Here is a 6,000-nt window from a genome sequence, read left to right as displayed (position 1 = left end):
TAGCGCCGGCCCTGCGTGCCTGGTGGGTATTCGACCATGCTACAAAAGGCTAGCGCCGGCCCACTTGACATAACCTTCGGTCTGGTTTCAAGATTGGACAGTGTTATCCTCAAAAAAGTTGTTGTGGATAACCCAATAACAATCAATATTCTATTATTGCAAATTTCATTTACATTTTGCAATTACTGACAGATAGACTCATTTTTCCTAAGTAGGCTGCATTAACTGAACACGCCCCTTTTGTTGCCGCTTGGGTAACAGTGGAATCAAACGTTCACAGCACAGTTGTTAATCTGCTATTGATCACCAGAGAGGAAAAACGTCCAGTTATATTGATTCATCGGTGATTCGTCTTTCTCTTCGGCAACGCAATCCTCAATTACTGCATCAAATCTCTGACAGGTAGGTCGTCGTAATAACATCACATTACATTTACAGTAATAACTGTTCTTGTTGCAACTGTTTTCACCTGAAATATTAGTTCTCAATATAAATATAGTTATTCATAGAATCACCAGTCAACAAATTTAACAAACATGAATAATATATCTTTCATATAGGCCAACCAGGACAGATACAGTTGCATATTTGACTCCACTATAATAACAACATGGATTGATCTCGTTAATTACCTTTGTTTTAACAAAAATGATTGCTTCTCATGATCGCATTTCTTTTAAAAATTATGTCAAACTATAGCCTGAAGTTAACTTTTCAGCAGTACTGATGGGTTTTTAATTGTTAAATCAATGACCCCTGCAAACCATAGCATAGTCACATGATTCAGTATTTGATTAAATGTCAAAGTACTGAGCATCGAGCTAAATTCTTGCATAGCTTAAAATAATCACAAAGCCATGAATACAGGTACGCACACACACACACACACACACACACACACACACACACACACACACACACACACACACACACACACACACACACACACACACACACACACACACACACACACACACACACACACACACACACACACACACACACACACACACACACACAAAGAAAATGGCCCTGGGATACTGAAGTTTATTCTGCTCCAACTCATTCAGCAGTAATCAATTATATATCATTAAGCCACTTATCCCTCTTCCTGTCTCCATCCAGCATGGACCTCTTGCCTGATCTGTGGAAGCATGAGTACTGGCTGCCTCCTGGGGTCACCTGGAGAGACATGGAGCAGATGGAGGAGTATCCGCCACCCTGTGACCTGCTGTTTGCCTTGCCTCCGGCTCTGGGGTTCATTGCCCTCCACTATGCCTTCCACAGGTAACTTTTTAAAAACGACAGTATGGAATCCCATCTTGGATACCTTCATGTGGGTTTGCAACAATACTTTGGCTGTGGTCTTGTATGGGTCAGTTGGTAGAGCATGGCACTTGTAAATGCCAGGGTTGTGGGTTTGATTCCCATGAGGGACCAGTATGAAAGTGTATGCACTCACTACTATGGTTATTTAAAAAAAATGTAATGAACAAAGGAATGTGTCTGAAATATGAGTCAGTGATTTTAAAAAGGGGAAGATTCAGTCAAACTTTATTTGGAGAATCCTGATAGTAGATGCTCTGGAGATTGTCATACTATAAACAAACTGTTGATAAGCAACTGCTTGCTAAGTTTACGGTTAGGGTTAGCGTTAGGTTTAGAATAAGGATTATGGTTAGGGTTAGGGTTAAATTAAGGGTTAGGATAAGGTTTAAGGTTAGGGCCAGAGTCAGTAGATAGTTAGTTGAAATGTTACTAAGCATCTATAGATGGACTAACCAAAAAAGTGTTACCAATTCAACTCACACAGTGGAGCAATCTGATTGTACACTGCAAAACTGCACCCTTCATTGACATCAAGTTTACTGTAATTTTGTTTACTTTCACCCAGTGAATATGTTTGAGTAATGGCACACCCGTATCAATTTTTTTTATAGTTGAATAATAGCATGATTTTTCCTCAGTGTGACTGTTCAGCATCAAAGGTTTGATTGAATTCTTGTCATGCCCCTTCATGAGCTCTACATCCTCATTAGAGGTTTTGTTGGTTGACCTGCACTGTACAGATGTATGATCTTAATTTGAGCCAGTTTGCGACAGTGGGAAAATAATCCTGCAGTAACAGGAAATATGTTTTATTTTTATTTGTTGAATTTTTTACCCTTCTCTCCCCAATTTCGTGGTATCCAATTGTTTAGTAGCTACTATCTTGTCTCATCGCTACAACTCCCGTACGGGCTCGGGAGAGACGAAGGTTGAAGGTCATGCATCCTCCGATACACAACCCAACCAAGCCGCACTGCTTCTTAACACAGCGTGCATCCAACCCAGAAGCCAGCCGCACCAATGTGTTGGAGGAAACACCGTGCACCTGGCAACCTTGGTTAGCGCGCACTGCGCCCGGCCCACCACAGGAGTTTATGGTGCGCGATGAGACAAGGATATCCCTACCGGCTAAGCCCTCCCTAACCCGGACGACGCTAGGCCAATTGTAGGTTGCCCCACGGACCCTCCCGGTCGCGGACGGTTACGACAGAGCCTGGGCGCGAACCCAGAGTCTCTGGTGGCACAGCTGGCGCTGCAATACAGCGCCCTTAACCACTGCGCCACCCGGGAGGCCGAAATATGAATTATTATGTGGATTATAATTAATGGATATTTTTGTATTGGTTGATACATTTTTTGTAAGGGAAAATCAAGTCTGAAATGTGAAAGTGCATTGAAATATCAAACTTCAGGAGCCTCTTTAAACCTAAAACAAACTACACGTTTTTCATTTCCTGCATTGCAGGAATGTTCTCTGCAACAGTGGCATCAAATTAAGATCCTACATCTGTAATGCCTACAGGTGCTCTGGCAGGTATTGTTATTGGTAGCTCAGGTCAGTTGGGAATAGTAGAGAGAACAGGTTAACCATAACCATCTAAGCACAATACAGCTGTAACTCCAGTCACATATGCCCATTCATTGTCCTACTGTATAAAATGTGAATAGGAAGTACCCTATGTATTTTTAGCATTTCAAAAACATTTTTTCCTCCATCTATGGGTTCCTTGGCCACTATTCCTCTCAGCATAGTCAACTTGATAACAATGGGCCTGCCTATTTCCGTTTTTTTAGGACTGGCAGAGTGTATGAAAGAGATTGCTTTACCCTTTTTGAATACAGATTACTTGTTGAATTAAGAAATTAATACTTCCGTATACTGAATGTATCTCAAGGAAAGGTTTGATATCGCTGTAAGAATTGTTTTGAGTGACAGTTTTTGTAAATGTCATGTTTTGTCATTCTAAATGTAGTTTTTAAAAAGAGGAGGATGGGCTCATTGTGATGGCTGGAATGGAATTAATGGTAGGTGTCAAACACGCAAACATATGGAAACCACCTGTTTGACTCCTTTCCATTGATTCCATTCCAGCCACTACAAGGAGCCTGTATATAATTGTATGACTTGTCAGGGATAAATGGTCTGTTAGAGGAGGCTACACTGTTGTTCATAATATGGCTATAATTTATGTAATGTAATTGCAGAAAAAAACATAGCCTAGCTAGTCTATAACAAGCCCTACAATCTTCCATCACAGAGTGTAATTGGTGTTCTTTTGATGTGACCAATTTATACTAATGCTGATATACTGATATGCTAATGCTTTGAGTTTCCGATGTTTAATGACCTTGTGTGTTTAATTTATTCAATTGACCTTTGGGGGAGGGGTGCAGGTTATTGGGTCATACAAAATACTTGGCCTAATAAACATAATTTTGGAAATTAATGCCTTCAGTGACATCCATCATTTTAGGGGTTAAACTTTGTATCATATGCAATGCAATGTATTAATTTTAGCATGTTATAGAACTAAGGATAACTCATACATGTGTGTTTGTATGGTCCCACAGACTAGGCATACTTATTTTTACTAGGCTATGGGTTTTCCCGCCTTCGGGGTTCACTTTAGAGGAACAAGGTCTTTAAACTGCGTGAATTTGACTAGCCTAACGTGATTATATTTGGATGAAGTGGTATTAAATGTCAGTCTTTATCCATATTTTATGTACGACTCAAGAAGCAGAACTTTACCTTTGACTGAAGAAGCTAAACTTAACCTGAGCCGCATCGGCCCCCTCGGTTGGCGGCCATACGCACACCTGCACCACCAGGTGAGTTAGCGCTGAAAGCAAAGGCTATAGATTCCCACAGTGGTGTCAAAATACCCATAAAACCTAGCGGTCAAACAGGAAAATGGTTCCAATCGTTTTTACACCGTTCATTTTTCCCATAGGGGATTTTAGAAAACACTTCAAATGAGGGCTGTGTTTCGTGTAGGTTTACCCTGGTGTGACGTTTTAATAACCATGTAAATCTCTCTCAGACAACGTGACTTGTATTAATATATTTGGCTCTATTTACACTCAGATTCGAAAATGCTAATTAGCATCAAAGTAGACATGCAAGACTACAAATCAGAAAGGTTGCTAGATCGAATCCCCGAGCTGATAATGTACTAATATGTTGTTCTGCCCCATGAGCAAGGCAGTTAACCCACTGTTCCCTGGGCGCCAATGTCGATTAAAGCAGTCCTCCGCACCTCACTGATTCAGGAGTTGGGTTAAATGTGGAAGACCCATTTCAGTTGAATGCATTTAGTTGTGCAACTGACTAGGTATCCCCTTTCCCTTAAATAAAGGTTAAATAAAAAAATAAAAAATAAAGCCTTCCTGTAATCTGTAATGCCTACAGGTGCTCTGGCAGGTATTGTTATTGGTAGCTCAGGTCAGTTGGGAATAGTAGAGAGAACACGTGTGAGCGGTTTGCTAAATGAGAGAACAGCAGCAGGTAGAGTGGAGAGAGGATGGGCTCTGTCGCTACAGTAGCTGTTTCCTACGGTGACCTGAGAAGCTTTCTCTGGCCTAATAAATGGCTTAATGAGGGTATTACAGCAACACAGACACAAGCACATATTTTCTGTATACAGACACATGGTGTGAGCGCACACATGCACACACCGGTACACACATAGACACACACAAACACGTCATGTATAGATTAAGAAAGAGCTATAGAGACACACACCTATTGTCATATTGTAATATTTCACCTCTTGTCAAGGAGATCAATAACTGTGTTTATGTTTTCCTCACTGCCAGGGTTGTGGCTCCCCCCTTGGGCAGATATGTGGGGTTGCAGAACAGATTTCACATGGCTGCCACTCCTTCTCCAAAGCTTGAGTCCCCTTTCCCTTAAATAAAGGTTAAATAAAAAAATTAAAATAAAGCCTTCTCTGCAAGCACCTGCATGTAATTTCTAGCTGACTCCTTTGCTAACAGTTATTGTGTCAATTTAAAACGTGCTCAAGACAGTCAATTCAAATAAATGTTGACAAAATATTAATTACTGAATTTAGCCAATCCAGAAATTCTTACCTTTGCCTCAATTCGGCAGTCTCGTCCAGATCATCGTGGCATTTGTAGTTCTTTATGATAGCCACATTAGCAGCTAATTAGCATTTTATTTTGATAAACTTCACCTTGTCCTAGAGAGATTTACAGTTATCAAAATGTCACACCAGAATAAGCCTAAATGAAACACATCCCTTATTGCAAGTGTTTTCTAATATCCCCTATGGGAAAAACGAATGGTGGAAAAACGTCTGGAACAATTTCCTTGTTTGACCACCAGTTTTTGGGGTGTCATGAATCATCATACTGTGGTACTCTATCGATCTGTTGTTGGTGAGTGTCAATCTTACGGAAACCGCAAAGGGGAGACATTGCAACACATATGACATCTACTTGCAGGATTGCTTTCCAAAAGCAACACGGATTTTTTAAAACAAAGCCCGGGAGAGCATTTGTAAACTGATGTAGGCAATTATCTTCCTCTTGCATGGCATGACTTGCAATCCTATCCGTGTTTACCGCAGGAGAGGTAGCTAATAAAGAAATCGTTTTTTTCTGGTGGTCAACGCGCCAACTCCGCCAAGAAGCCTCCAGACCAGT

The 6,000-nt window shown here is 40.8% G+C and overlaps 1 long non-coding RNA gene across 1 annotated transcript; it reads left to right on the top strand.

Moving 5' to 3' along the window:
- Positions 1–292: 292 nt before the first annotated feature.
- LOC118382539 (uncharacterized) lies at positions 293–3,161 on the top strand. The gene is made up of 3 exons (XR_004825340.2): positions 293–402; positions 1,126–1,287; positions 3,124–3,161. It is a non-coding gene; the product is annotated as an uncharacterized LOC118382539 (long non-coding RNA).
- The last annotated feature ends 2,839 nt before the right edge of the window (positions 3,162–6,000 follow it).

This window comes from Oncorhynchus keta, chromosome 15, assembly GCF_023373465.1.
Source record: "Oncorhynchus keta strain PuntledgeMale-10-30-2019 chromosome 15, Oket_V2, whole genome shotgun sequence".
In the NCBI taxonomy this organism is placed as follows: Eukaryota; Metazoa; Chordata; class Actinopteri; order Salmoniformes; family Salmonidae; genus Oncorhynchus; species Oncorhynchus keta.
The sequence above is the reverse complement of the archived record's forward strand: the minus strand, read 5'-3'. Positions and strand labels throughout refer to the sequence as shown.